This window comes from Mytilus galloprovincialis, chromosome 1, assembly GCF_965363235.1.
Source record: "Mytilus galloprovincialis chromosome 1, xbMytGall1.hap1.1, whole genome shotgun sequence".
Lineage (NCBI taxonomy): Eukaryota > Metazoa > Mollusca > Bivalvia > Mytilida > Mytilidae > Mytilus > Mytilus galloprovincialis.
In genome coordinates this window covers 97,300,761-97,323,111 of record NC_134838.1, presented here as the reverse complement: position 1 = coordinate 97,323,111, position 22,351 = coordinate 97,300,761, and the positions used below count along the sequence as shown (strand labels likewise).

General features: G+C 31.1%; 1 pseudogene; it reads left to right on the top strand.

The window, feature by feature from the left end:
* Positions 1-4,158: 4,158 nt before the first annotated feature.
* Positions 4,159-13,884, top strand: LOC143063353 (uncharacterized; annotated as a pseudogene).
* The last annotated feature ends 8,467 nt before the right edge of the window (positions 13,885-22,351 follow it).

The window sequence follows — 22,351 nt, the reverse complement described above, 5'->3', positions numbered from 1 at the left end:
TCTTTGCACTGAGCTCAGTTCTTTTCAAGCAAATGCATTCTTTGTAATATTAAGATTTGTAAACAAACAACCCACATCTGCATATGAAATGAAGGTAAGATAAAACTGTCAGCACCGTGAATTATTCAAGCAGCATCCTCGGAACATACAGGTATGTTGTTAAAATGAGAAATTACTAAAATATGATACCTGCAATAATTTGACAGATGATTTTGACTTATTAACCGTCTGTGCTGCCTTCTGAAGAATTCTGAGTTCAAAAAGGCATATGTTTTCAGCACAAAACAGGTGAAGTGCTCAGTAAAACATCGCCCTTTCCCAGTTTCTCAGCCTCATATAAAAAAAAGTTCATATTTTTCTGACATGGACCTAATATTGTTTTTTTATACCGCAACTTGAATTAATACATTTATAGCTACTTAAATTGTAACTCAAATTTCAATCCATAAATTTCGAAACCCGAGGATTTCTACTCGATCCGAATTGATTTCCAATTTATGCCACTAAAATCAGCAAATTGAATTGCATTGAAAGGGAATTTAGAAACTAAATATAACATTATGAAACCTTTCTTTCATCTTTGAACGATTTTTTGGGGTCCAAAGTAAGTTTTTTTGTTTCGATTTCTTTATTCGGAACGGTCAGTTTTCTAAAATTTAGGGCGTCATGAGGTAACGGAGTCACGACATGGTAAAAGAAAAACTAAATTAGGTTTTCCTAGTCCTGATTAGATAAAACAAAACCAAGTTTAAAAAAAAACCAAGAATATTTGTATGAAGATAATATTAGTATGCTGTATTTACGTAATGTGCCTGTTCTTGCATAAGATACAAGGTGACGGTAACTAGCAACTGGTGCTCGAACAGTATTTTCAAGTCATATCTTTACATGCACAGACCTATCAGACTTATCACCGGATATGTACTTAAATGATCAGCAAGACGGGTGACACATGAAGAGCAGGATCTGCTTACTCTTTCGTGGTACGTGAGATCATCCCGTTTTTGCGGGATTTGTGTTGATAATTCTTTACTGTTTTAAATTGTTTTTTTTGACATGGTGTTGTTACTTTATTTTTGACTTATGAGTTAGAATGTCCATTTGGTATCTTTCGCCTCTCTTTTCATGCAGGTCTTTTAATAAGTGAAGACCAATGCCGTAAGGTAAGCGTTAAAAGGGTCGGGTTAAAACGGTTCACAAAGTTCAGAAGAGCCCTCAGACTAGTGTAGTTAAAAGCATTTACGAAAAATATCATGAAAACCCCAATCAGACATTGACATTGTGTTGGTAGAATAATAAGTATATGGCGGATTGGACACGTTTTGAGCAGTAAGCTTCTCCCTGTCGTGGTAGTGGTGAACAACGGCAGTAAATAAAATATTTGTTACAAAGAATTATATTCCGGAATAACTTTGGTTGGTATTCAACTGTAATTCATGATATTTAGAATATATGAAATAATTCATGGATAATTCTTCAATCAACATAAAATGATCAAGGTACTAATGAGAAATGTCTCAAACTGCGAATAAATAATTAGCAGTAACCTTTCCTTGAAACATAATTCATTCACTTGTAAAATAGTTGAAAATAAGTTCATCATTAATATCAGTATTGAAATTTGTATTAAATCTGATTAGAAAGATTTTGTCAACTATTACAATGAATTAGATACGTTTTATATGTGGTAGAGTCATTATTGTGTAATGTTTATTGCTTAGCATACATAAGTACTCTGTTTTTCTTTTTCGAATTATTTCACATGTTTTCATGACAAGGATTTTTCTAGTTTACTAGACGGTATTTGTTTGCTAAATTTTGAAGTTCACACTATGACCAAAAGATGTTTACGTCCATGACTTTTTGTCTTAAATGACGAAAGGCCTCATAAGCAATCATACCTCTTAGCTATATTTTTATTTAAAGAAAGAGAAAGAACATATCACTGGTGCATATCAACAAAATACAAATTGGAATCAAAATTGGCAAATTTGCTATGAATAGAAAAATGACAAATGGCAAATAAAAAACAATTTCACAAAAAAGAACACAACAATTAAACTTTACCAAATAAGGGTGGACACAGGTTCACCAAAAGTTTTAATTTACTTTTTTCTTAGAAAAGGGTTCTTGTCTAATTCATTTTGTTATGTTTTAATCATTTTTTTTCTGGTTGTTTTTTTGCATTCATATAAATTCCGCGTCTGTATAGATTCTAATTTTTAGAGGTGCGATTTGCAACGACATTGATTGATAAAGAACTTATCACCAATAAACTCGCTTTTTGTTTAAAAAAAAAAACTATATCTCCTTTCTTTAAAATGTGTATTAAGACTATTACATGTTTAAAATGCATATAATATGAAAATGGCTTTTTATTTATTTACTAAACAGATTTATAATTGTGTTTAGTTATACTGTTTCTATACTGCGGACTTTATGACATCAGTTTGTTTAGCTCGAAAAGATCGTCTGCAGAAAATAAAGAAAATGTCAATGAAAAGTATAACCGAATTTATCAATGAAAATCGAAATACGACGACCAAAGGATCGATTCATGCCAAGTACAAATTATATGATAAATCTCATTCGGTAATGATATAATGCAAGAACTGAAGATGGGATAGTGCATGGATACGACAATTCAAGAGATAATTGTTTTGTATTTTAAGATTGGCCTTCGTAAAATGAAGATTTTACTGTCGCAAATTGAGTTTACCAGGGGACGCGTAGCGAAGCTATGTAAACAGATATTTGCGACAAAATAATATCAAATTTTACGAAGACCAAACTTTTTAAAAATACAATACAGTTATTCCCATTCTAATGCAGAATATTAAAATGAATCCGTTGTAATAAAATTCTCGTTTAAAATGACATCAATGAAAAAAGTATAATCACAAAAAAAGAACTGCGAAGAAAAAATCCTGCTGAACTGTTGCTTCGCTTTTAGTCTCTAAACAATGTTGACGAAATCAAAATTTGAGGCTCAGACTTTCTTGTTCATTTTGTGAGAAGTTACGAGCTAAAAAAAAATTGGAATTAAAAATGTTGGCTTTGTTAGTTTAGGACTAGTTGAACGTGTAATCTTATGCTTCAAAATATTTGTCATCATCTACTGCAAATTATCGTTACAAGCGAATTGCATGGGAATGAAACATAGGCGTTGTCATTTGTGACACGTAATCAATTATGGTCGCATAAATCATGATGGCACCCTTTCAAATTTCAAAGAGATTATTAACCCTCTTTCTGTCAGTTGTTTTTCAAAGTTGCATTTCGTGTGCCAAAAAATACACAGCTCGACGCCAGTCAGTTATGACACATGTGTCTATCCGGCTAAAATTTTAACAATAAGATATTGTGTGTGTGCACGTGTGTATGTGTAATTAAAAAGAATAACAATGGTTTGCTTAACATTGAATTGAAGAATGATTATCTTATTGGTACCATGAAAGTCTAATTGACATACCTTTCTGTTTTTAAAATTTGAAGATGAAAAACAGAAGAGACCACACTGATTGTCAAACTCATAAGTCGACGACAAACTGGCAACATTACAGCAGTTGAAAGTAATTTCTAAGAATAGGGCTTATGATTAAATTGTCAAGACAAGAAGTATATATGTAATCGTAAGGTATAATAAGCATATAAAGATAATATAATCATTCAGTGCAGGGTAAATTGTTTTTCTATTATCCGATTCTTATTACGGGAAGTTTTAAGCGACTGTCAAACAAGTAAGAGGTTCAGCTAGCTATAAAACGGTTTAATACTTTAAGTTTGAGCTTTTGATTTTTCAATTTGATGAAGGACTTTTCCTCGGAATTCGGAATTGGGAATTTTATATTATTTTACCTTTGAAATTGCTCTATAATACTATTAAACAAGTTTCAGCTGTAAGTGTTAAACGATTTGGGCTATTTGGGTGTGTACGTGCTGCTTGTAGGCAGATGTCCGCATTATATGTGTTAATGACAGCCATAAAAGGTATTTCTTCTAGAAAGGCCATGAAATGTTTGGATATTACATCTTCACCTCTCCTACACATAGGATTGCTTTACAGGCTTGACATCAGTATAAATACATGTAGTTCTCATTTTCAAGTCACAACAATATTAAGTCGTATTATTTAACAGGCAAATTGTAAAGGAGAATATGCATTTTAAAAGAAGAAACAAGAAAGACAGATTTGTTTGTAGTGATTTGATAGACGCCATAACTGCACAAAAATACAAACTGGCCAGAATCATGATAGAAGGTGGAGCAGACATAAACTGGAATGTCGCCGGTGTTACTCCCTTGATGGAAGCATGTCTTTTACCACGAAACAACGAACAAAAATATCAGTTGATTTTAATGTTGCTGAAGTATGGAAGTGATTTGGGACTTCGAGACAACCTTGGACTCACTGCACTTCACTATGCTTATTTGGGTGGTTGCCAGAAAGTAATTAAACTATTACAGGAACGGCGTCGACGAAAAGCATTATAACTTTGATCTGACTGCAATTATTTCACTGAATGTTCTATAATGTCTACTGTATTAAGTATCAATGATTCATATATATTTCAATATTTAATAGTGTTATAGATAGATTGAAGATATCTAATAGTTCCAGGAAACTAATCTAATCATAGCACACGGAACAGCAAGTTATTAAAAAAAATCAAAGACAAATAGTTATCAGGTACCAGGATTATAATTTAGTACGCCAGACGCGCGTTTCGTCTACATAAGACTCATTAGTGACGCTCATATCAAAATCTTTATTAAGTCAAACAGGTAAAAAGTTGAAGAGCATTGAGGATCCAAAATTCCAAAAAGTTGTGCCAAAAAGGCGATTAAAAAAAGACCCAAAGAAATAGCTTATTCACTGCCGTTGACACTCAGAAATATTTTATAGAATTGTTGGTTCTAATAATTTTAAGATATTTTTATGTTTACCCTTGCATTTTGTCTTAAATCTTTGTTGCTAAGCTAAATATTTATAAGATGTGTTTTGTCTATGCCTCCAAATAGTTCGAAAGCAACGAAAACGTCTGGAAACAGTGGACTTCAAATGAACGTTTGTGTGTAGTTTTTCGTATTTTACAACATCAACATTAAAAGATAAATTACTTTAAGACTTTTATCTCTTTAAATGCAAACAAACGATACTAAAATGTGGTATAAGCCATTTTTATACGACCGCAAAAATTGAAAATTTTTTGGTCGTATATTGGTATCACGTTGTCGTCGTCGTCATTGTCCAAAGACATTTGGTTGTCGCACTATAACTTTAGTATAAGTTAATAGAAATCTATGAAATTTAAACAAAAGGTTTATGACTATAAAAGGAAGGTTGAGATTGATTTTGGGTGTCTTGGTTTCAACAGTTTATGAATTAGGGGCCAAAAAGGGTCCAACTAAGCATTTTTTCTTGGTTTTCGCACAATAACTTTCGTATAAGTAAACAGAAATCTATGAAATTTTAACATAAGGTCTATAATAACAAAAGGAAGGTTGGGATTGATTTTGGGAGTTTAAGTCCCAACAGTTTATGAATTAGGGGCCGAAACAAGTCCCAAATAAGCATTTTTCTTGGGTTTTGCACAATTACTTTAGTATAAGTTAATAGAAATCTATGAAGTTTTAACACAAGGTTTATGACCACAAAAGGAAGGTTTGGATTGATTTTGAGAGTTTTGGTCCCAACGAATTAGGGGCGAAAAGGGTCCAAATTAAACTTTATTTGATTTCATCAAAAAATGAATTCTTGGGGTTCTTTGATATGCCAAATCTAACCGTGTATTCAGATTCTTACTTTTTGGTCCTGTTTTCAAATTGGTCTACATTAAGGTTCAAAGGGTCAAAAATTAATCTTAGCTTGTTTTTAAAAATATTTTTTTGAATTTTTGGGTTTCTTTGATATGCTGAATCTAAACATGTACTTAGATTTTTGATTATGGCCCAGTTTTCAAGTTGGTCCAAATCGGGGTCCAAAATTATTATATTAAGTATTGTGCAATAGCAAGACATTTTCAATTGCATAGTAGTCCACAATAGCAAGAAATCTCCAATTGCACAGCATTGCGCAATAGAAAGACATATCTAATTGCACAATAATGCGCAATAGCAAGAAATTTTCAATTGCACAATATTGTGTAATAGCAAGAAATTTTCAATTGCACAGTATTGCGCAATAGCAAAAAATCTTCAATTGCACAGTATTGTGTAATAGCAAGAAATCGTCAATTGCACAGTATTGCGCAATAGCAAGACATTTCTAATTACACAATATTGCGCAATAGCAAGAAATTTTCAATTGCACAGTCTTGCGCAATAGCAGGAAATATTCAATTGCACAGTATTGTCCCGTTTTCAAATTGGTCTACATTAAAGTTCAAAGGGTCAAAAATTAAACTTTGTTTGATTTCAACAAAAATTGAATATATTGGGTTCTTTAATATGCTGAATCTAACCATGTATTTAGATTTAAATATTTGGGCCCGGTTATTAAATTGGTCCACATTGAGGTCTAAAGGGTCTATAATTGAACATTATTTGATTTCATTAAAAATTGAATTCTTGGTGTTCTATGATAAGCTGAATTTAACCATGTGTTTAGATTTTTAATATTTGGGCCCGGTTTTCAAATTGGTCCACATTGAGGTCTAAAGGGTCTAAAATTGAACATTATTTGATTTCATCAAAAATTGAATTCTTGGGGTTCTATGATATGCTGAACTTAAACATGCATTTAGATTTTTAATATTTGGGTCAGGTTATCAAATTGGTCCACATTGAGGTCTAAAGGGTCTAAAATTGAACATTATTTGATTTCATCCGTTCTTTTTGACAATTTAATAGTGCGTTTATTTATGGAAACGGCAAATATTTGCCTCCACCTAAAGCGCTTTGATTCAAAATAATTGCCATATTGGTTCTATTAGAATCGAAATAATTCATTGGGGCTTGAATATATTGTGATTTACCACGGGTTGTCCCAAATATATTATATTTAAAAGGTGCCTTTTAAAATTGTTTTGTTTATTTTAGACCTATAATTTTTGCCACAAATTCACAAAGAGTCTAAAAGAAAAATAATAGACCAATTTCGGGTTATGTCCTTCACCATAAATTTTTGAATAATTTGTGCAATATAGCATCAATTTTTTTTAACTGCTGGTTCAACATGGGGAAAGAAGTGAAATTGACCCTAAAAGTACAAATGGTGTTTACTAAGACCCAAATTTTTTTTTTTTATGAAATGTAATGAATTTGAAAGTAGTATATTGTATTTCATTAAATTGTAAGAAGATGTGGTAGGATTGCCAATTAGACAACTATTCAAAAGAAACCAAATGACACAGAAATTAACAACTATCGGTCATCGTTCAGCCTTCAACAATTAGTTAAACCCATATCTCATAGTCAGCAATATGCCCTGAAATGACAGTTTTAAAACAACTGAAAAACTGAGGGCCTGATTTATGTACAAAATAATGAATATAAAAAATAGTTTTAGCATGCCAAAGTATGCAGTTTGTGTTGGCATTATTGCAATTTGACAGATGAAATAAATACTTTGGAATCTTTTCTTTTATATTTGGTAGACATTCGGGAGGTGGAATGTTCATGATTATATACATGAAAAATATTGGAATTGGATTAAGAAACAAAAAGGTTTTTAATAGCTAAAAAAAAATGGCTGGATCATACATTTTGTAAATGCTGTTACAATGTACCAACATTGCTTTGATTTACTAATTTGTATAATCAATTTATTTTATAAATGGGAATTTTCCTCTGACATCACGATTAAAAGAATAAAAGCTTTGCATCCAATAAATCTTGTCTTGCAAGCAGTGATACCATGAAGTTTGATTAAGTTTTCATCAGATTTAATGTATGAGTGAAACTGATGAAGACATACATGTTTTGATACATTGAACTGTTAGTAAATGCTTAAGAAAATTGAAAAAATAATATAAGTGCATGAAAAATATCTTTCAGATGACAGAAGGAAAGTTTTAAGAGAAGCAAGAAAACAATTTGCTACAGAATCTGCTAAAACAAAAACATCTCCCCAGTACAATGTTGATCAACTTTTTGATAAGGTAATGTATAGTCTAGAGAAAGTTTAACTTAATGAAACCAAGTTCTTTTTGAAGTAGACAGTCCACATTTATCATGTATATAGGTAAAACATCTGTAAAATATTGTTATATTAGACACACCTTCAAAAACCAACCAAGTAACCTTGATTTTACTCATCAGATGCAATCAAACAAAACAAGATTTAAAGAAAAAAAAATACCTATGTAGAATCTGCTATACATCTTTCAGTTAAGCTAAGAATCTCCCTACATTGCGTAGTCAAACTCTAAACACAGCAACGTTTAACAAAAGTCTGGTTATTTAAATCAAAAGAAACTAAACACTGTACCAAATGCATTCTTTAATGCAACAGTAAAATTATATTACTGGAATCAAGCTATTTACTGCACTTTATTTCTTTAGCATATGCAAAATTATATATCTCATTGATTTGTAGTAATATTGCTGTTGTGTAAATTCCTACAAGTTGATGTATTTTAACGTTTGTTCTTAAAAAACATGAACTAAAAATGAGGCACATAATGTAGAATTATTACTGTTTATGGTATAGAATTACAGGCAGAGGATTGTATAAACAGATTTGAGAATGAACTTGCTCAGAAATTTTGTCAGCAAGCCTTAGAAATAGAGGCAGATAATAGAAGAGCTCTTGAAACTACTGGGACATTGCTTTTGGAACTAGGAAACCCAGAATCAGCTAAACAGGTGGGCAACATAGAAAATATTATCCAATTTGATATTAAGTCCTCTAAGCTGAAAAATTGCATGAAATGTTGTTTTTTTTTTATTTAGCTTATATACTCTTGATGCATCATGGAATACATCTGTTTAGAAAACAGTTAAACCAGTCTAGTGTCTAGGAGACCAGGACTTGTTGAGTGTCGACTCATGTCAGTGACAACCCTGATATGGCTATGAAAAGTAAGAAAAACTCATTTGTTTTTCATTAGAACAGTTGCATGATTAAGAATGTAGACAATGGTAAAACAGGGTGCCATAGTTGCAAATATATTCACTTGGAATACAAGCCATACCAACAGCTTTATAGCCTTGGAAGAAAAAAAGATAATACAGTTGAACACTTCCGTATACATGAATTTATCGCTCCGTTACGATTATATACCTTGGTAGCTCTATAACAAATAGAATACAACATATTTAACTGTTATTGTAACCTTTATTGTGTTGTATTTGTAGTGTTTTGGGAGAGTAGTAGAGATATCGCCAGACAAAGGACATGAGAAATATATGTACCTAGGCCATTTATTTGAAGGAGCTCAGGCTGTAGAATGTTACCAGAAAGGGATAGAGTTAATGTTGAAGGAGAAAAAAAATCAACAAGCATTGGAGGTTTGTATAACATTATACATTGAAAAATACCAAATATGACTGAAAATTGAGTATTTTCTCTTTATAAAGGGATGAATACTGCACACTTCTGAAACAAACAGTCAACAGAAAAAATAATTGGTTTAATTAAAATTTGCATTTTTAAAATTGTAAATGTTGCTCTTAATTTTATAAAGGATATATGAGGGTAGTAATGGGGGTACCTTCATGACGAATAATGGTAAAATTCTTGCAGAATGACGTTAACGGTAATTCTTAGTGCATGACGATGAAATGTACACTCTCTTTTAGACGAATAGAAAATCAGCTGAATTTGGAGAATCACAATATTTTTTTTCCAAAAATAACAGTAACGATAATTTTTTATTTGAGATTCAATTTTAACGAATCATGATAAGGATATTTTGACAAACCACGGTAAAATTTTAACCAATTTGATCCTAACTGTAGCCGAAAATGACCGTTTGACGTCTGACGGTAAAGAGCATTACCACCATCATACATTGTGGTCTTGTGTGTCAACATTGACAAAAATAACCATTTGTGTACCCTTTTATCCAATCTAAGACAGCATGACATAATGTAAATGTTGTAGCTAGCAGCAGTGGTGGACCCCATAGTGTGAACTTTATATGACAGATCTGTGTGTAAAAGAGCTTCTATCCATAGCCCCAATGGAATAATATTGATCTTATTCAGGTAAAGGTAAAATTTATTTGACAGACTGATGGTTAGATTTAAAGTCCTCTGAGAACAGAACATTCATATTTCAAAAACTGTTTTTATGCCCCATTTATGGGCATTAAGTTTCCGGGTCTATGTCTCCGTTCATTCATCCTTCCTTGTTCATCTGACTTTCTGTCCTGCTTCAGTTTAAAGTTTTTGGTCGAGGTTTGATGAAGTTGAAGTCCAATCAGCTTGAAACTTAGTATACATGTTCCCTATGATATGATCTTTCTAATTTTGATGCCAAATTAAAGTTATTACCCCACATACATGGTACACTTAACACAGAAAATGAAAGTGCGGATGGGGCAGCCGTGTACTGGGGACAGATTCTCGTTTACGTTTGCTCAAATGTATGTGATAAACTTGTGATTGGTATTAATTTTTTTGGATCACAGTGATATTTCTAAAGAATTTTCTGTTGCAACCAATATTATAGATCATAAATCTTGTGTTTCACCATTGTAGATCCAATTAGAGCCTTATAGTCACCACAGAGTTTGTATGTTTTAAAGCAAGACTGTGGCAAGCAAATTAAATCATCATCATGATTTTCAGATATTTATGTTTATAATCAAATCTTTATATTAAGGTTAAAAAAAATGTAGAATTTATCAAGTTTAGTATTTTTTTTTTGTAGCTTTGAAGAAGACACAGAATCCAAATGCAAAACATTTATAGAAAAGGCAATAGATATAGATAAAGAAAATCCTGAGGGATATCAGTTGATGGCAAGCTTCCTGTTGTCAAAAGATGAGAAAGAGGTACTGAATGTTTGTTTGTATATGAACTCAGAAAATCCATTATTTTGCCATCTTGAAAAAGGTTCTTGCAGTTTCACAAGGTTTTTAAAATGCAAATCAATTTGATACTGTTATTTAAGAATTTTACATTATTGGGATAATTACAATGACCTCGTTGTGTGGAACTGTAAAAATTGAAGAAAAAAATACAGTATAATACAATTTATTTTTTAGAATGCAGAAGATGTTATGAAAAAGAGAGTATCATTATGGTTACCAAAGTTTAAAGCATTAGATAAAGATGAAGTGACCGACCAAGACAATACTGACCCTGCAGATGTAAGAATTGAACAGCTAATTTTAATGTTTTGGTCACAGTGTAAATGCTTGATCCTTGTAGCTTGAAGGTGCATTGATTCTTTCAATACAAAAGTGTTCTAACTCAAAGATATTAAAGCGGCTACTGTGAGATATTGCTGTAACTTGGTGGCTAATCTATGTCATGTCATATATGCCTTCCAGTGCAATTGTTGTAAATGGTAATTTAGTTAAAGTCCTCAATTATATAAATCTAAAGGATTGAAAGGATTTAGGATATAAGATAAAAATTATCAAATTAGATTAATATAATAGCATCCTTTGACACAAAGTTAGAATAAATATTTTAAAACTTGCAGCTAATTTATGAAAACATTATGTTTTATAGACAGTTCCTTTAGGATATGATGCCAGAATTTCAACCACCAAAATATTGATAGAAGTTGACGAACATGAAGTAAGTTTTGTTGCTTGATTTAAACACTTGAAAGTTACATTTGTTGTTGTTTTTTTTTTTTTTTTGTTTTTTTTTTTTAAAGAAAAACAGCTTTATTTTGGGGTGTTTACTTATAATGTATTAGAGTCAGCTTGTTATAACATCAAGCCACTTAAGACTATCAAGATTTAAAGACCGGTGTATTGAGCAATAGCTTATTTTAATGAGAAAATTTCTCCTCTAAAGACAGATCAACTCTCACAAAGGGAAGCTTTGACTGTGTGTTTGTGCAGAGGAACCATAACAACAATCAATTAAGGTTCAAGTTTGATGAAATTATAAGAGTTACTATGAAATGTCTTTTTTTCACTGAATTAGCTGTATCATAAACCAACAAATTTTATTTAAATGATTTAATTTCACCACTTTCACAAGGAAAAAAATCACAAGAATATAAATTGTCACAATTATGTCAAAAGTGCATCTTGACATACATGGATACACCAACATAGTTGGAAAAGATAAATCATCACAAAGCTTGCCTGAAATGGCAATTCATGAAAAGGTGTGAAAATAAATCGGTTTACAATTTATGTTTTGATTATTGATATTTATGTAACAGCTTCTTCGAAAAATTAATTCTTCTTTCACCATTTACTGGTGTTTACTATTTCACTATCACAATTTTATAAATTTTGTGTACAATGTTTAATTCTTCAAACTGAACATTATAATTTGATATTTTAGACTGCGATAGATGTAGCTGAAGGCTTGTAAGATGAAAATGATGCAGTACCACAAGTATGGTATCTTATTGGATGGGCAAACTTTTCAATGGGAGAAGACTATAAAAGTAATGCTAGGTATTATCTGGAAAAGTGTAAAAAGGTAAATTTTAAAATGGACCACAATAAAAAATAATAAGTTAAAGGTTTAAATGCATTGAATTAAAAAAAATTTCTTGTACTGTATTGCGTACTTATAAAACAGTCATTAACACAATTATAATTCTCCAAAAAAATCATTAACATGTGTTAAAAATGTAAAACTACTTTTGAAAAGTCCTTCATCTGAAACAGCAATTTTAAAACTATGAAATACATGTATAATAAATCAAAAGTGGATTGTATGTAAACATATTAGAGTGTAAACAATAGAGCAAATGACTGTTTATCGATAGCCAATTCATAGAGTTAATTAAAAATTCTACGAACTATAAAATGACAGGTCAATAGCTCACAGATAGGAAACTAATCACATATATGAAAGAAGTAAAAACAAGCAATATACTTTCAGTGAAAAATCTTGTTTAATTTATATATTGAGATTGAAAAAGCACCCTAAATGCAATACTAAGAGTTGTCAAACATGTTACTAAATATAATTTTTAGCAGTTTGCCATGTAGTAAATGGGCAATTGCACAATTATTGACCAATACTTACCTTCATAGAATCAATTGTAATCCCAATCTATAAATACTGTTTAGTTACTTCAAATGATCAAATTACATTGAATTTTGTATTTGTTTTTTCAGCTTTGTGCCCAATTAAGATATGAAGATGAGGAATTGTTGAAACATGTGGATGAGCTGTTGTTTGATATTGGACCAGGTATGTTGCAGGACATAGTAATATTAAATTGATGTACTAATTGTAATTAAAAAGATAAAATTGGGGAAAAAGAAAAATCAAATTAAAAGTGTCTTTAAAATATCAAAATGTTAACTACTTGAATATAAAAAAAAACTACTTTTGACTCATTATTTTTTGTTGGATATCAATTTTTGTGGGTTTAGTGGGTTCAGGTGAACAACCAATTTTAATGATCAACGAATTACAAATTTTATATAAGCTTTGTATGCAGAGACTGGGAAATCTACGAAATCAAATATCCACGAATATGCAATTTTTCCTCAAACCACGAAAATTGATACCCACGAAAATACATGAATCCACAGTATGCAGTATTTATCAACACATCTCATTATCATTGTATAAGTCTTTTAAACAATTATGATTATCTCCACACTCTTCAAGGGATAGGCTGTATTGTATTTACGTTCCCCTGTATAACTCTTTTCTAGGTGATGAAGATGAAGAGGATGATGGAAAGAATGAGCAAGAAGAAGTAGAGATAGAAAGTGATTCAGACAAAGAAAACATGGAACATTAACTTCAATATCTGTATGGAATAGATAACTTTACTGTTTGTATGTATTTATTTAAAAATGAGAGAAACAGTCCAAGACGTATCATAAAAGATTTACAGCCATATTATAACTATATTTTTTGTTGCTGATTATTTTGTTAGTGTTGTTATATTAAAGATGTGAAACAATTGCCTGTTATTGATTTGAAAATAAGAAGATGTTGTTTGAATGCTTATGAGACAACTTGTATTAAGTTTAAATGAAGGTTTGTTAGTTTAGATGAAAGGTATGGAATAAGTCTGTTTATGATCATGTTCAGTGACTTCTTATATCTGTTGTTTAACCAATTTTGTCAGTTATGTAACAAATGGAGCATTTTTAAAACAGATATAAAAAAATGGTTAAAAAAAATTGATGACAAGAATGTGTTTATATACAGATGGCCTACTTACCTCGTTTTACATGCCTTATGATTGAATTTTAGTATAACAAGGAATATGATAGAACAGTACTCTTGTATGTTTTTACCTGTGAAATGCCAAGCAAAATGTGATAAATGTAGCTTAAGATTTCCCTGATACCTATAATAAATGTAGCTACAGTCACATTTGATTTGAAGGGTGTGCAAGATGATTTTGCTCCAGAAAACAATACATTTGAATGGTTGCTTGTGGGTTGGCTTTCTAATAGAAAGTCATCACAAAAAAAAGTTTCTTAAAAATAAAAGAATGGTGTAACATTTATTCTTGTATTTCAGGTCATTTTCAACTCAAATCCTTAATTATATTGACACAAACATGTCTGTCATTATCAAAACTTTTCTAGGGCATTTTAAAGGGATAGAATTCCTAAATAGATGTTAGTTATTTCAAAGGCTTTAAAAGTCGACAGCTCTGTAAAATGTAAATCGCATTAAATAGTTTGAGGACAAGGATCAGGTGCTCAAGAAGGGTATGATTTTAGAACTATACTTCAGTAATATGTCAAAAATATATGATATTTATAAACAATGATAGTAAGATATATATGTCCGTTCGATAGATTTCATTAGATATTGACCTCATTTTTGTGATTCATTTGACAAAATGTTCAGATTTGACGATAAAAAATAGATTTTCATTTATTCAAAGCAATTGGTGTAAAGGAAGACTGTAAGTTGTACATGTTTGTCTGAAGGGTTTTATGCGATCTTGTCATTATTTTACAATTTTAATTGATAAACATCCAGTATTTGTAACTACCAGTATATGAGGAATACAAATGCATTTGGTTTTTGATAGATAAATTAATTGTATTCTTGAAAGTCTAGCAGACTTGTCCTAGCTTTCATCTGATGTATTTGAACTTTTGATTTTCATACGACCGCAAAATTTTGAGGTCGTATATTTGTTTGTCGTCGTTGTCGTCGTCGTTGTCGTCGTCGTCGTCCGAAGACATTTGGTTTTCTCACTATAACTTTAGTATAAGTTAATAGAAATATATGACACAAGGTTTATGACAACAAAAGTAAGGTTGGGATTGATTTTGGGAGTTTTGGTAACAACAGTTTAGGAAAAAAGGGGCTAAAATGGGCCCAAGTAAGCATTCTTTTGGTTTTAGCACAATAACTGTAGTATAAGTAAATAGAAATCTATTAAAAATTAAACACAAGGTTTATGCCCATAAAAGGAAGGTTTGGAGTGATTTTGGGAGTCCCAACAGTTTAGGAATTAGGGGCCAAAAGGGTCCAAAATTAAACTTTTTTTGATGTCATCAAAAATAGAACTATTGGGATTCTTTTATATACCGAATCTAACCGTGTATTTAGATTCTTAATTTTTAATCCCGTTTTCAAATTGGTCTACATTAAGTTCCAAAGGGTCCAAAATTAAACTTAGTTTGATTTTATCAAAAAATGAATTCTTGGGTTCTTTGATATGCTGAATCTAAACATGTACTTAGTTTTTTTTATTATGGACCCAGTTTTCAAGTTGGTCTAAATCGGGGTCCAAAATTAAACTTTGTTTGATTTCAACAAAAATTGAATATATGGGGTTCTTTGATATATGCTGAATCTAATCATGTTTTTAGATATTTGATATTTGGGCCTGGTTATCAATTGGTCCACAGTGAGGTCTAAAGGGTCCAAAATTGAACTTCATTTGATTTCATCAAAAATTGAATTCTTGGGGTTCTTTGATATGCTGAATCTAACCATGTATTTAGATTTTGGATATTGGAATACCCCAAAGGGATGGTAAGAATTGTCTTTGGGAGTTATGGCTCAAACCGTTAAGGAATAAGGTGCACATAAGGGGGAAAAGGGTTTCCAGGTTAATGGACAATTATTTAAGTTCAAAAACGTTATTTAAAAGCAGTGTAAGGTTGGTAATTGAAACTCATTTGAATATCTCACTTAAACTCCTTTTAAATTATGTCTATTGGAAATTTGCCAAAAACTTTATTATTAATAAATTCCATTGGAAATTTGCCAATATTTTTAGTTTAATGAACTTCATTGGAAATTTGCCAATACAAGATGTTGCTGATGAAGCTTTTTTGTTTATCTCACATAAACTGCTTTTAAATTATGTATTTTGGAAATTTGCCAATAACTTTAGTTTAATAAACTTCATTGGAAATTTGCCAATATAAAATGTTGCTGATGAAGCTTTTTTGTTTATTTTTAACCATGATTATTCTGTCATTTTCTATTTTAATAATTTAAAAGCAGTGTAAGGGAGGTAATCCAATTTCAATTAAAATTTAAAGAATACTGTAACATATATGTTTGATTACTTGATTACCTCCCTTACACTACTTGAAAATGATGTTAAAGGAAGTGATAATTGTCTTGAGATGTGTAGCTGTAAATTTATTTTTAATTACTGTTAATTAATAATAATTTCAACCATGACTTATTTTATATTTTAATACTTTATGATGTATTTAAATGAAAAGTTATTGTTGCCAACCTAATAAAAAGATTGAATTGAGATTATTTTTGTATTAAGGGTTGAGGGAGGTGAAAAAAATGGGGAGGGATGGGGTAAAGTTTTTCTCATTTCAGATTTCAGAAATTAAAAAGAATTTTTTTTCAAATTTTTTTTTGAGGGGACCTCTATTCAACAGCATAGTGTATTACTCAAAAGCAAAAAAAAATATTAAGTTCATTAGACCACATTCATTCTGTGTCAGAAACCTTTGCTGTGTCAACTTTTTAATCACAATCCAAATTCAGAGCTGTATCAAGCTTGAAAGTTTTGTCCATACTTGACCCAACTGTTCAGGGTTCGACATCTGCCGTTGTATAAAGCTGCGGTTTGGGAGCATCTGGTTCCATTTGATAAGGAACTTACTGTTTTTAATTTTCCTTAGAGTTCAAATTTTTTGTTATTTTACTATACACTTTTATTTAAAGAGTAAAAGAGAGGCAAATACTAAAGGGACATTCAAAATTATAAGTCAAAGACAATTGAGAAAGCAATGATCGAAAAAGAAAAAAAAACCAGATACTTTCTATATAGTCCCTGGATCAACAGACAAACAATAGTACACAAAACACAACATAGAAAAATAGACTGAACAATATAAACCACACTAACACCTGATGTAATCTTAGGTGCTCCGGAAGCGTGATCAGATGCTGTCCCACATGTGGTCATGTTGCTCATGTTAGTACAAACTCGGTAAAAGTCTAATTCTATAGGTTACGATTGGAGGTAGGGGGCAGGATTATTGTTTTAACATTGGGAAACAAGTTAGCAAAGGTACCAGGATCAAAATTTAACGCTCAGATTAGAATAGTTATCAAGCCAAACAAGTACAATTTTGATTAGCATTGAGACATACCCCCAATCTGTGAAACGGATATACCATAACAGTCAAACAACTCGTGAAAACTTACGAAGGGATAACCTCAACCTCTCCACTTCATACTTTCCTAGTCTAACTCAGTTTCTGTGGGTTATATGAGATGTAAGCTCTCAAACAAGCTACTCATACCATACAAAAAGACATGATGTTAAGTTTTCATGATTCAGTCTTTCTGTAGCTGTAATTATGAATAATAATACTATACCTTGTATGCATAAGGATTGAAGGGGTCTGCCAAGTTTCATCTGACCTTTTATAACTTTTATGATTAAAACACATATGTTTTCATGATTTTATGACGTAGGTAAACTTAATTAAACAGTGATTATAATGATTTTACTGTAATCATGAAAAAAATCTCATATCTTTATACTATAATATTGAACTTCACAAAAATACTTGTCAAGAACGATATATAAATGAATCATCAAGATGTTTCAATAAAATAAGCAACAGTAGTTTACTAATTTTTAAACTTCTTAAATCGATAAGGAACTGAACATTATCCAGATATAAATGAACAGAAACTGAAGGAATCGTTCCAATATGAGCGAGAGCTGATGCGTCTAAGGCCCTTTTAGTAACCGTCTTCTTAATGTATCACTCGCCATTCAAATTAACTTGGTAAATACGTCACAAACGAATAACACGACTACCTCGGTATTTGAAGCTGCTAGACACCGAAACAAGTCGGTAGTGAGTTGAGACATCAACATATCGTATAGGTCAACCAATTCTAGATATTTACCTTTAAATATTTGTTGTGTCGTTCTTACTCATCAGTTTATTCAAAGATTTGTATACTAGACAAATCCTTGGTTTATTTGAGCAGTTTTTGAATAAAAAAACACATCTTTCTTAAAGTCCGTACCACTTTTCACAATTGTGACCTACCTTGCCAAGTGTTGATCAGGATCTGCTAACCATTCCTAAACACCTGAGATCACCCCCAGTTTGTGGTAGGGTTCATGTTACTTATGCTGAGTTCACACGTAATTCGAATTCGATTCGCATTAACTAATTCAAATTAGTTTAATTCGCATTCGAAACGTTTTACATCCATACGTCAATTCTAATTCGAATTGAAATTCCCGTCAAATTCGCTTTACTGTCCAAACGACTTTAACTTTTAATTCGTATTAACATAAGCGTATTTCAAATGCGAATTGGATAATTCTAATTAGCCAATTCGAATCAATTCGAATTGAAAAAGAAGAGTGTGTGAACGCGATTAGCGAATTCGATTCGCATTCGATTAGAATTCAATTCGAATTAAATGTACGTGTGAACTAGACATCAGTCTTTAGTTTTCTATGTTGTGTCTTGTGTACTATTATTTGCCTGTCTGTTTTTTTCTTTTTAGCCATGGCGTTGTCAGCGTTTATATTAGATCTATGAGTTCATTGTTTCTCTGGTATTTTTCTCCCCTCTTTTTAAGATGGCATTCAGAAATGTAATGATAAGGTATATTCATCCAGCTATGTCCATCAGATGTTGCTTCGTAAAATAAATATTGTGTACACCAAAACATTTGTCTTTTTTTACTCTTTACACTAATGTTCTCCTTGCTTAATCTAAAGACCAATCACAAACATTCAGAATTTTCGCTGCTGAAAAATCTAATCTTATAATGTGAAGAAACACAAGAGTTCCAGCACACATACACGGAAGATGATATCATCAATAAGCTGGACTTGTTTTGTCGCCAACATATTTTTAATGGACTGAAAAATCAGCTGAAATTAACTTATTACAGATATCAGACTTACAGTTTCGAACGCCAGTCGTGTTTTGTCTACAAAAGACTCATCAGTTACGCTCGAACAAAAAAGATTAAATTGCCAAATAAAGTACGAAGTTATAGACCATTGGGGACCCAAAACTTCGAAAGGTTTTTGTCAAAGTCGGTACTCTAATAGGTACTTATTGTTCACCACTACTTGCCAACTTGTATTCATATGAAGACAAGTTTTTTTAAACTCAAATCCCAATACAACAAGAAAACATTGCAAAAGCTCTTTATTAATAAGATAACTTGATGAGATTGAGATATTCAATTACATCTTGTATAATCCAAAGAACTTGAGATGAAGGATAGTACCGAAAGCAGAAACTCTGCTTCATATTTAATCTTTTCCTCGATATTGCATTAGATTGACGATTCCAAACTAAGATCTATGACAGAGAAGTGATGATTTAACTTTGCAATTATTAACTTCCGATTTCTTAGCGTCCATATCATCTTCTCTATTGACTGATGTTTACATAGCTAAGTTAATACGTTATGCTTGTGCATGTTCAAACTATTCGGACTTTATAAACAGGTGTGTGTTTCCTAAAAAAAAACCTTCTTCAACAGAGTACGTTTTACGGTCAACATCATGAATTGCTTAACATTATTATAAGGTGTTATATCTTTTCATACCAGTACAGTCGATTGCAGTTTATTATTGTTTATGACATTTTTACTGAGTGATTCTTCATGTTCCTTCTCGACTCGCTCGATATTGCTCTTTCTGCTGTTCAAGGAGATCGGGGCTACATCAATTTTGTGTGCAACCTTTCATCTTTACTGGCATTTTAGACGTAAAGTTATAGGATCCTCAGTTTTTGTGACACGTTTCCCCGGAGAACTATTTCACGAATCCCTATTATACACAGACATCGATAAAAAGTACCAATTAACATATATTTACATATAAAATGAATCCAGCTATAATGCTTCTTGTTTGCTAATGCTGTAAGATCAACACTTCTGTCTGATACAGGTCAACTCTCCTTATGATTAACTCATCAAATGATTACATGTCTTCAGTTAAAAACCAACAAAGTTTTAATTATCAATGAACATTTACGTCGATATAAAGCCTACCAGTGGAACATGTACCGTTTTGAAACTGAACATATCACAGACTTTATTTTTGATTTTTTAACGATTTTTTTTTGCCATGTTTCTGCCAGTTTTTATTGGCTGATGAATTTATAGATTGTCCATGTGGTATTTTCAACCTCTTTTAAAAAATATATGAGGCATTTGCATTAAATGTTGTCGTTATCCAGCTTTTTTCTACTTTTTAAAATGTAACACAATCGTTGTTGATGCTCTTATTCATTACAGGTTAAGCTTTAAACATCCAAACTGTATATATGTAGCCTTGTAATTAAAACTTTGTTTATGCCTCTTAGTACATAATAATATTTATTCTATATCTTTAAAAATAAGTTTAAAGCTAGGCATTCATTGTTGGCCATGCTTATATTTTGGCACTGTACAAAATCTCATAATGCAGTTTTTCGTCCTTAATTACAATCAATTCGTTTGTGTTTTTACTGACTTATATTTAAGTTTGGGAGAACATGATTGAATTTTTAAGTTGAAATCTATGTGTTAACTAGTTTAGGAGGAATTGAAAGTTCTCATATTAGATTTCGTTATTTAAAAAAACATCCTCTTCTTTGGTTTTAATTTTCTTTCATTTTAGTTCGGATCTAAAGTTATCAGAAGTACTTACAATATCATTGTAATTGTTTTTATAAGGGTCAATCAGAATTCCAATTTGTACTGGTTTTGATAAGTGTAAATTGAAGTTCTTATTTGTACTGGTAAATATTGACATTAAAGTTTGTTATCTAGTTGTTGGGGCCAGTTGAGGTCAGCCATACTATTTTTACGTAGGGTATCATTTGTGTAAAATAAATATAGACCTTATAAAGTTTGTCACATTTGTCATCCCGAAGTCTTTAATTTTATAGCTCACTATACATAAAGGGAGTTTCGATGAAAGCCAGACCTGTTATTGTTCACATTAGTTTCAATTGGTTATAAACGACTCAATGGCAAGCATACCATATCTCTTTGTTTTATAATGAAGTTTGAAATATTATGTCAGTATCACAAGAAATCTGTTTATGTCATAAATTAGAAATAATAATTCGATCTTAACTCTTCACCGTTCAAGAATGTACAGAATGGCAAGTTTTGTAAGATAACTTTATCGTAATAGTCTGTTTAAGACGGAAAATATGTCTTGTAATTCGATTAGCATTTTTACAAACTTTTATATAAAAGAGTATTACATTTCAGTAGAACAAGAATCAAACGAATCTATATCACTGAAGGTTTCGTTGTAAAAGAAAAAAATACAATAACATTATCAGTCGAAAAAAGACTGACAATACTTTTGCAAAAAGTAGATCGGGCATACCTTTCTCAAAACAATCCACCACATAAAAAGTAAAGATTAGACAACAAGTAGTCCAACAATGGTAAAGAACTTTGTTTTTTCATGACATATTTGTCTTTAAATTTTTATAGGTTTTTGTATCTGACAAAGGGAGGTTTGGATGCATTAAACTAAGTATTGCCCGACAAAATTTATTATCACTTGTTTTGATAATGTCATATGTTATTTTAAAGGTGAATATAAAATTGACTTATAACCCGGATTTACCAATTTCAAACTATAAAGCATTGGTAATTGCCGTTGTTGTGAATTTTTCTTTCTTTCTTTTTTTCTTTCTTTTTTTTCTTTTTTTGATTAGTCAAGATCAAAACAATAGCTTTATAAAATTTGTCAAACCGACCTTATTAAACAAATCACGCAAATATTCCAGATGATGTCAGAAATTTACATCACATGTTTATTAACACAATTTTTATAAGCATATAT